This window comes from Equus caballus, chromosome 8 (assembly GCF_041296265.1).
Source record: "Equus caballus isolate H_3958 breed thoroughbred chromosome 8, TB-T2T, whole genome shotgun sequence".
Taxonomy (NCBI): Eukaryota; Metazoa; Chordata; class Mammalia; order Perissodactyla; family Equidae; genus Equus; species Equus caballus.
This window is the reverse complement of record NC_091691.1, coordinates 58,646,912-58,657,958: the sequence shown is the minus strand read 5'-3', so window position 1 is coordinate 58,657,958 and position 11,047 is coordinate 58,646,912. Positions and strand designations below refer to the sequence as shown.

Sequence of the window (11,047 nt, the reverse complement as noted above, 5' to 3'; positions counted from 1 at the left end):
TCCAGAGCCTCCGTGAGGAATCAGGCTGAGATGGGGACTTTCCTTGAAACCTCACCTTTGGCTTCCTTCCATTTCACAGTCTGCTTTCCTCACTCTCATGTGGGTTTCTCCTGGGAGCATTTTCTTAACAAACAACGTGTATCGGATTCCTTATCACAGGGTGTGAGTCTAGGGAACTCAGCCTAAGGCACAATGTTAATCTCACTTTCAACTAAAGATCCCTCTAGGAGAAAAATAAACAAAAAGACAAATGTATCAACATTTTGATATTTTCCTGTAAACAAGAAAGCCCTAGTCAAAGGGTCTCTGATCCTACCTTGAAAAAGCAAGGATTTATTAGTGAAATTTAAATAGAAGGGTATGTTTATTCTACTTACCCAACTCCAGATTTTTTCCACCTGATTCAAAATCCCTTTCTTATTTACTCCCTTGGTTTAATATTAAAGACAGATTTGGCAGAATCACAATATGTTGCCAATTAAACCTGAAAATACCTTAATATTTTTTATTTGTCAGTCTCATCATCTCTCTAACCTGGAAGAATTTCAATTGAGGACAGAAACCCGTTTAGAAAGAGAGGTGGTCCAGGAGAGTCAGGTAATGCATACAACTTTGTCTGAAATCTATCTTTTTATTCAACATTGGACGAACTTAAAGACTTCAGCTGTGTCTTATCAAAACTTGATAGAAGGCTATTGGTTCTAACTCCTGAAGGTACCATCTGATTTTAGTGATCAGAATATACATAAATCAAGCCATGTCCATGGTTTAAATACATTTCCAGGAAAATTGTCTGATCAGACAGTTGTAAATTCTAGAAGTGTGTATAATAAATGCAAATCTCCTTAAAAGTGAACAATCTTTCAGCATATGCTCTAAGTTTTATTTGTCTTCTATCAAATACAATCCCTTTTCTGACTACCCACGGGTCTTCTGGTTTAGTCTGGAATTGAACCCTTTCCTTTCAAAAGTATCTTAAGTATCGTTAGACCTATTGTCTCACCAATGTTTTTCTGTCCACTTTACCATTTCTTTCTAATTCTTGTGACTTTCTTGGATGGTAACCTTCTGGAACTTATCTGCCATCCTGTGATTAACTTTGTTGCTGACACATACTTGGATCGACTTATTACCATTGTCCAAATATGCACCCAACTAAGGATTCCCACAGAATCTCCCCTCTGATGTGGGATTAGAGTATTATTCTCTCTAGCCTGACACTCAATATTCCTGGCTACATTCCCCATAACTGCAATCCACAATCAGACAACTTCCATTGCTTACAGCTCAAGACAAGTATTTTCTAAAGCGAGTCTGTGGAATCCTGGTACTTGAGGATAATTATAGGTAATATGTGAAAAGAAAAAATTTTGGATGTATACACCCATAAAACCATTGCCACAGTCAATTTAATGAACCTATCCATTATCCCCAAAAGTTTCCTCTACCACTTTACAATCTATTCCTTCAAGCCCTCCAGGCCCCACATCCCTAAGCAACCATCAATCTTCTTTCTCACACAATAGATTAATTAGAATTTTCTAGAATTTTGTGTAAATGAAATCATAAGGAATATAATCTTTTATATCAGGTTTCTTTCACTCAGCGTAACTGTTTGGAGGTGCATCCATGTTTATGTACATATCAACAGTCCCTTCCTGTTTATTGCTGTATAGTATTTCACTGTATAGATATACCACAATATGTTTATCTATTCACATAAATAGACATTCGGGTCAAGAAGGGACACTACTGGCATCTGGTGAGTAGAGGCCACAAATGCTGCTAAATATCCTATGATGCACAGGACAGTGCCCCACAACAAAGAATTATCCAGCTCAATATTGAGAAGGTTGAGAAACTCTGGCTTAACTAACTTATAAAGATTTTATGTTACATTTTCTTCCAAAAATTTTGTGCTTTTAGTTTTTACATTTGTGTCTATGATTCATTTTGAGTTAATTTTTGTGTATCTTGTGAGGTATGGATACACCTTGTGAGGTGTATCTCGTGAGGTATGAGGTATGGATTCATATTTTTGCACATGGATATCCAATTTTTTTTACACTATTAATTAAGAGGACTATACTTTCTCCATTGAGTTATCCATGTACTTTTGTTGAAAATCAATTGTCCATATGTGTGGTAGTCTATTTAAGAACCCTATTCTATTTGTTTAATCTATTCATCTATCTTGACATAAGATCTTGATTACTCAAGCTTTATGATAACTCTTGAAATCAGTGTAAATCCCCCTTTTCAAAATTGCTTTGGCTATTTATCCCAAAGCATTTAATATATCTTATGCTAGTGTGCAAGGGTATTATTTATTTATTTTTTACCATGATAAACTGTATATCCATAAAATTCATCATTTCAAGCATTTTGAAGCATGCAGTTCAGCAGCACTAAGTACATTCACATTCTTGTGCAACCATCACCACCATCTAACTACGGAACATCTTTCATCTTCCCAAATTGAAAATCTGTATCCATTAAGCAATAACTTCCCATTCTTCCTCCCCCCAGCACCTAGCAACCATCATTCTACCTTCTGTCTCTATGAATTTGACTCTTCTAGGTAACTCATGTATGTGGAATCATAGATTATTTGTCCTTACAAATGCAGATGCTTCACAAATTTGCAAGTCATTCTTGTGCAGGGGCCATGCTAATCTCTGTACCATTCCAATTTTAGGTTATGTATTGCCAAAGTGAGCACTATTTATTACTTTTTTATTCAACTTCTGATTATTCATTGGTAGTATAGAGAAGCATATTTTTGCATATTGATCTCATGTCCTATAATCTTGCTAAGCTCAACTACTTATTCTTGTAGCTTTTTTGTAGATTTCATTAGATTGTCTACATAGAAGATCATGTCATCCAAAAAAGACAGGTTTACTTCATCCTTTCTAATCTGAATTCCTTCCATTTCCTTTTCTTGCCTTATAGCATTGGCTAGAGTTGGTATTACAATGTTGAGTCAACTACAAGTGGTGACAGCAGACATCCATGCTTTGTTCCTGAACTTATGGGAAATACATTCAGTCTTTTATTTCAACAATAAGATGATGTTAACTATATATTTTTCATAACTGTCCTTTATGAGGTTGAGGAAGTCTCTTTCTATTTCTAGTGTGCTGAGTATTTTATTAGAATGTATATTTTACTGTGGTTGGGTGAGGTGCCCTCTAACTGTCAATTAGGTCAATAATAAGTAAGAATTCTATATTCATAGTTTTGTTCAGCCTATCATTTTATTAATTATTGCAGCAGGGAAGTTGAAATCTCTGAATTTAGTTTTGGATTTTCTATTTCTCTTTAGAGTTCCAAAAGTTTTTGCATTATGTATTTACAGCTCTGTTGTTAGGTTCATAAACATTTAGGATTGTTATTTCCTCTTGCTAAATTAATTGTTGTACCACTTAAAGAGACTCTGTTTACCCCACATAATATATTTCTTCCAAAAGCTACTTCATCTGATAGAGATGTAGCTAATTCAGATTTCTTTGGATAAATATTTGCATGGCATATCCTTATCTGTCCTTTTAACTATTTGTGTCTTTATATTTAAAGTGGATTTCTTGTAGACAGCATACAGTTCAGTCTTTCTTTTTTGTCCAATTTGACAATCTGGCTTTAATTGGAGTATCTGGACAATTTAAATATAATGTAATTTTCTATATGGTTGACTTTTTTATCTGTTATTGATATGGTTGCTATTTGGTTTCTATTGGTCCTATCTGTTCTTTGTTCCATTTTTTCTTCCTTCTTTGGATGACTTGAGCTTTTTATTTCATAGTACTATTTTATTATCTATGTTGACTTTTTAACTATAACTCTCTGTTGTGTTACTTTAGTAGTTGCTTTATGGAGTGTGTATACACTTTTAACTTATCATGGTCAGCCATCAAATGATATACCAGTTCACATGTGGTTTAATAACTTTTCAACAGTATGCTACCTCTACTATTTGATGAAATTTTGTGCTACTATTGTCATACATTTTAATTCCACACATTTTATAAACCCCACAATATATTGTTCTTATTTTTGGTTATACAGACAGTTATGTTTAAAAGAGGTCAAATAATTTCAAAAATTCTTTTAATTTAATCCTGTGATTATTGTGTCCAGTAATCTTCATTTCCTTGTGTACGCCCAGTTTGTCATCTGGTATCATATTCCTCCTGTTTGAAGGACTTCTTTCCTCATTTCTTATAGAGCTAGTCAGTTGATGATAAACACTTTCAGTCTTTATATTTCTGAAAGATTCGGTATTTTGTCTTTGTTTTTGTAAGATATTTTTGCTGCATAATGGGTTTCAAGTTAATAGCTTCCTCATTCAGTACCTTAGAGATGTTGTTCCCCTGACCTCTTGTTTACATTTTTTTCAGTGAGAAAACTGAGATTTTTTGTTTTTGTCTTTGATTTTCTGAGGAAGATTCACCCTGAGTAACATCCATACAAATCTTCCTCTATTCTTTTTAGTATGTGGGCTGCCAGCACAGCATGGCCACTAACAGAGTGATGTAGGTCCATATCCAGGAACCGAACCCAAGCTGTAAAGTGGAGAACACTGAACTTTACCACTAGGACTCCTCTTTTGTATTTTTCTGTGTATAATGTGTCTTTATCTTCTGGCTACTTTTAATATTTTTCTTCTTATTGCTGGTTTTATGGAATATGATTATGATGTGTTTGGTGTAGTTTTCATCATGTTTCATGCTTTGGCATCTATAGTATATAGTTTTAATCACATTTTAAAATTTATCAGCCATTATTCCTTCAAATATTTTTCTGAATTCCCCCATTTTTCCTCAGGGACTCCAATTAAATGTATAGGAGGCCAATAAAGCTATCCCACAGCTCGCTGAAGTTCAATTTAAAGTTTTCATGAGTCTTTCTTTTTTTGTGTTTCCTTTTGAATAGCTTCTATTGTTACGTTTTCAAGTTTACTAATATTTTCTTCTGCAGTATCTAACATGCCATTAATCCTTTCCAGTGTATTTTTCATCTCAGATATAGTGTTCATCTGTAACTATTGGATTTCAGCTATTTTGATCTTACTACTTAACATATTCAGAATTTCTCTAGTTTCTTGAATATATGAAATAGAGTCATAATTATTTTAGCATTCTTGTCTATTAATTTTCTCATCTTTGTCAATTGTGACTCAAGTCTGATTGTTTCATTTTTCCCCTCTTTATGGGCAATATTGTTGTATGTCTTTTCATGTCTGGAAATTTTTAATTAGATGAAAGAAATTGTGATTTTGCTTTGTTGGGTGTGTAATTTTTTATTCCTATGTGTATAGCAGTCTTGTTCCAGGAGGAAGTTAAGCTATTTAGAGAGAACTTTATCTTCTCCAGCTTTGCTTCTATGCTGTGTCATGACGAGTTAGTGAAGCATTTAGTCTAGTGTTAGTTATCCCCACTACTGAAGCAAAACCTCAATGAGAACTCTCCTCAATGCCCCACAAATCATGAATGCCTCTCTGGTTAGTGAGAATAGGTATCATTCCTGACCCTGCCAGAGTTGTGGTGGTTGTTACTTATAATACTTTGGGGTGGTTGTTTCCCCAGCCATGGGCAGTTTTTACACATTCATCTGCTAATCAGTACTCCTCTGAATATTTGAAGGGGACCCCTTACAGATCCTAGTAGTTTTCTAGTGTAGGGACCTGAAATTGGCCACCCCAAGATATGTCTCTTTAGCATCAGGATTATTTGAGGCTGATTGCTTTTGATAAACTGGGACAGGGAAGGAGGAATGGAACTTGCCCTTTGTTAGGACACATTTACATTTGTAAGGTAAATCTCTATCTGTAAAAGTTGCCTCCCTCTCTGTACCAGGAAGAAGAAAGGAGATGACCTTCTCTCTAGAAACTCTTAATCAATACCAAAGGCAAGGACTTAAATCTGCATTTTATTGTGCTTGTCTGGTAACCTCCTGTAACTGACTTCCCCCCCCCCCCCCCCAACTTTGGCATTTCTTTAAGGATTAAGCATCTTTCCTTAGGCTAGGAACTGATTACTGCACTCACCTGTGACCACCCAGCTCCAGACAATCGACTAGCCTCCTGCTACACCCACCGAGATAGCCGACCACTACCTGCTGTGTCCATCAAGTACCGTGTTGACAGGGCAATCTTGTGACTATTGTGGGAGGGACATTTCAATCACATGTGAAACACCCTGTTTGGGGATATATAACCACTCTGTGCACCCCACTTCTTCAGTGCCCTTTCTTCCTTTGGGAAGAAAGGCCCCGGGCCATGGTTCCTCATAAAGCTTTGTTTAATTTTCTCTTGCTATTCTGTCTCATGTGAATTTAATTCGTTCTCCGGCCAGACGAATCCACATTTGGGAAGAGGAAATGTCTTCCTCCCCTACACTAGCTAGAAAACTCTGTGCCCTCTGGTACTCTCACCTGTGAACTCAAGCTGCCTTGTCCTCTCCAGAATCCCAGTGCTGTCTCCTCAACTCAGGGAGACCACTGAGATTAGCCTCAGTTCCCCCTCTTGGTGTTGCAGCCTTGAAAGTTATTTTCATTAATAGCAATTTATAGCAATTATAGCAATTTTATGGCTAAACTCTCTTGTAGCTCATCTCTTAGGGATTACTGTCTTAAGTTACCTGATTTCTAATATTTTTTGAGAACCACTATTTCTCATATTTTTCCATTTTATTGGTGTCATTTTGTTTTAGTTATTTCAGATGGGAAGGTAAATTTGGTCCCTGCTGCTCTGTCTTGATCAGAAGTAGAAGTGTCCTTGTCTGATAAGCTTAACATTTCATATAACACATCAAAATAAACATTCCATGAACTAAAACAGGTGCTCCTAAGAAATGCTACTTTAACGTCTAATACCACACAAAGCATAGAGCTCAGAGAGTGAAACTGTATTTGTGCATTAATTAATCATCATGCGTGTTTATTAAACTTCTTTTTACATGTTTTTATAAAATTCATTAATGTGTTTACTTAATAAATACCCGTGAACAATAAAAATTATATTAATTTTTAATTAATAAATAAGATCCACTTTTCAGTATTGATACCACAGAAAGATACTCCTATCTGTGTGATTATAATAAAAAAGTACAGAGAGTAACTAATGGGAATATCAATAATAATTTCAAGCTCCTTTTAATGATTTTTTGTAATTTGAGCTCATATTTTAGCTGCTTGGAAGTGTGCTGGGATCAAGAGAACGTTTAGAAAAATACTAAGCAAAATATAACCTTCTTATATCTATCAAATAACCACAAGTGTTAAAAATTTGAATATTTTAGGAATTTTAGAGTAATTTCACAAAACATTTAAAAAGTAACATAAAATGTGATGAATTTCAGGGACAAATTATAATATTCAGTATGCAATGGAATAAAATGGAAGATGTTCAATTTCTATGTTTTGTAACAACAGAAGGCCTCTTCCAGACATAAAATTTTTTTTGCCAATATATTGATGGATTTACTCTCATTATATGAGGCAGTTATCTTTGAATTCACTACTGTTAACAATAAATATCTGTTAATGTAATTGAATCATTTTGTATAACCTTGGATATCTTTGTTGACCTCTGAGGCTGAGATTTCATCTCAGGATAGTTAATTATGTCAGATGCAACTCAGGAGGATCATGACCCTAACATTTGACTTCATAAGTGTCTATCAATTTATTAAATTAACAAAATTAAGCATAATTATAAAATTGTTGGGTATTACCTCTTAGTTACACTTTTTAACTTGTGTTTTCTCTTTTAATTATCTCTTTTAGTTTGTAGCATCCTGCTAACCTATCCAAAAACTGAGACTTAGACAATTTAAAAAACTTTCTCAAAGCCATAAATTTTGTAACTATTTGAACAGTTATACAAACCTAGTTCTTTTGTCTCAGATACCAGCTATCTTTTTCCTAAGGCATTGAGCTCCCCATTTTTTTTTTATGCATCCTTATCAGTATAAGAGTTTGTACAAGAACTGTCTTTCTGTGTATTTAATTAGTTATAACTTAAGTGTTTATACTGATATAGTCATGTATTATGTAATTATAAAATACTCAAAAATAAATTTCAAAAACACGTGATAAAAATGTTAAAGTTCTAATATAGTCTCCTTCCCCTATATTAGGTTTTTTTGTACACTCCTTAGAGTGCATATGTCCCATTTTGTTGACTGCTACTCAGACAATGAAGGCGCCAGCTCTTGTTCAATGTACCCGTCATTAGAGTTGTGCTTTTACATTCATTATCTCATATCAACCTTGCAAGAAATCTGCGAGCTGAAATACATACCACCTTATATAAAACAATGTTTACTTAGATAAAACTAGAATATAAAAACAATTAGGTAAAAACTGATATCTGTGTAATGTATCGACTTTGGTCAATGATAATTGACTGGTTCATTAATTATGAAAACTGCACGTTACTAATGTAAAATGTTAATAATAGGAGACATTGGAGGTGGGTTATATGGGAATCTTCTGTGCTGTCTTCACACTTTTTCTGTAAATATAAAACTATTCTAAAACAAAGTTTGTTAAACAAAATCTATCAATCAGTGACTACTGTCTGGTTTCTTTAACTGATGTACTCTGTGTGAAGTCCTAAAGGAAAGAGTGAATGGAAAATATAGCATTTCCCTTTTGAAACCCTGGAAGATGAAAAGGAACTTTTTCAGAGTGTACCTAAAGTACAAAAATAAGAAAATAACAAAGGAGAAAGTATTTTATATAAACTGCAGAGAAAAAAGATTAAACATATGGCTAATTGAAAATCCTGATGAAGTATGTAGAGGAAATAGACTATAAGAAATGATAAAATTGCAGGAGAAAAGTACTTATTTTCTGACTTAAAAAAATGAATCTTGAGTATCTATCAAATATCTTTATTGAGTACCAGTCATACAAAAGAAGATTCACACATAGAAATATCTAACAAGGATTTTGAATCATGTAATAAAGAAGTACAAACCCCACTAAAATCCAAGCAAGAAATAGACTTTGAAAAGTTATAAAATTAAATTAACTTTAAAATAAATAAAAGGAAATCAGGCTTATCTTCTGCAACACCAAATATTTTGAAACCCCAAAATTCTATAGCCACTTCAATTGTCCTTCATGTGTCAAGTCAATAAAAATGTTTACATATATATCATTGTGGAAATAAAAATGATACTTCATGATACACAAGAATATAGTATGATTAAGAGTTCAAAATAAACAAGCCATGAGGTGGACATCAAAAGCAGTTTAGAATGAGCTTAATATGAATAATTTATATAAGTATTATAGGAATCATATCATTAAAAATATCAAAAACTACTGAAGCATAATATGTTTAATATTGTTAAAAATTAATAAAAGAGATGAGATTTTAAAATCTAATATTATATTAATAGTGACAGAAGAACAAAAGACTACAAAATTATGTGCCCTACTTGAGTAGGAGTTTTTTCACCTTCATTTTTATAATTACTTAAATATACATTAAAGATTGCTTTTGAATTATTTAAAGGAACCTTCTTGTAGAATTTAAAACAAATTGAAAACACATGGAGAAGGTATAAATGAGCAAAATATCCTACATAGAATCAGACAAAAACCAGATAAATGAAAAGAAAGCTGTAAAATTATAGAAAACAAACTAAAAACATTCAAATAAGATAACATGAAATTTACATTCCATTATTTAATCTCTCCACAGAAACAATGTGAGGCCAGCAGTATTATTTTCTCCATTTTATAGAAGATGAAGCTGAGACAACAGGGAGTTCAAGGTAAATGGCAGAATCAGAATTTGAACACGTGCTTACGTGTCCATCTAAATCACCATGCAGTATTGCCAGTCATGAAAACTTCCAATAAAAAAAAACTAGTGTAAATGGCTAAATTTAAATATCAAATAATATGCATCATGGTGGAATAAGATGTCCTTCACATTTGCCTGCCATGCCCCCACCACCACCCCCAGCAAGACAATAGCAGTAATTCAGCATTTACCTATGGACGAAAATGTCTTCTTGGGAGCTGTGGAATCAAACACAATATGCCAAAGGACCAAGGAGAAGTTTCACACATCTGTGTGTTGGGTGCTAGGCATACAGATGTCAATCTGGTTGTGGACCCAACAGTGGCTGGTGAACCAGCTCCAGCCCATCTTGGCTGCAGTCCAGGAGCCCCTAGGAAACATTGTCTTAGACAACTACCCACAGATAAGTAAGCCTTCATGGGAGTCAAGATTTCTAGGGAGGATTTCCAGCAGGCTATTGGAGCAAAGAATATATCAATTTGGATGTGTTGGAGAGGGCAGTTCGTAAAGACTGCAGGAGGTGTCTGTTACTTCAAAGGCAAAAACAGCAAAACCTCAAGGAACGTGAATAATAAAAAAAAATGATACCACAATAGGATCAAAATAAACTTCCAGTAACCAACCACAAAGAAATAAAGATCTATAATTTACCCAACAAAGAATTCAGAATAGCAGAGATAAAAATCATAAAAAAGAACCAAATTCTAGAACAGAATAATACAATGAATGACATGAAAAAAAAACACAATAGAGAGTATCAAAAACAGAATGGATCAACCAGAAGAATCTGTGAGATAGAAGACAGAAACTTTGAAATTATCCAGTCAGAGAAGAACAACAAAAGATGAGTGAAAAAGAGTGAGAGGAGCAAATTGTTCCCTTTGTCTCTCCCCTCTAAGTTACAACCAATTGTACATCCATTGACCAACAGAGGATTCCCTACACAGCACAACAGGATGCCTAAGAGATCTATGCATCTACACATCTGAAGGTGGGTAGACTGGACACCTGAGAGGCAGTGAAACTAGAGGAACAGACTCCCCTCCCCCAGAAGCAGAAATCCAGGGCACTGATTCTCACGCTGGATCATACGCCTATGAAAAAATAGTCCTGTTGTGCTCCCTGCCCATCTATCAGTGGACCCACTCTACACACCAGCAAGCAATCATGACACAGGCAGAGAAGGTAGGTTGGCATGCTCCCTGACCAGGGGACCCAGCCTGC

The 11,047-nt window shown here is 34.5% G+C and overlaps 1 non-coding gene across 1 annotated transcript; it reads right to left on the bottom strand.

The window, feature by feature from the left end:
• Positions 1–2,618: 2,618 nt before the first annotated feature.
• Positions 2,619–2,722, bottom strand: LOC111774853 (U6 spliceosomal RNA). The gene has a single exon (XR_002810155.1). It is a non-coding gene; the product is annotated as a U6 spliceosomal RNA (small nuclear RNA).
• Between the last annotated feature and the right edge of the window lie 8,325 nt (positions 2,723–11,047).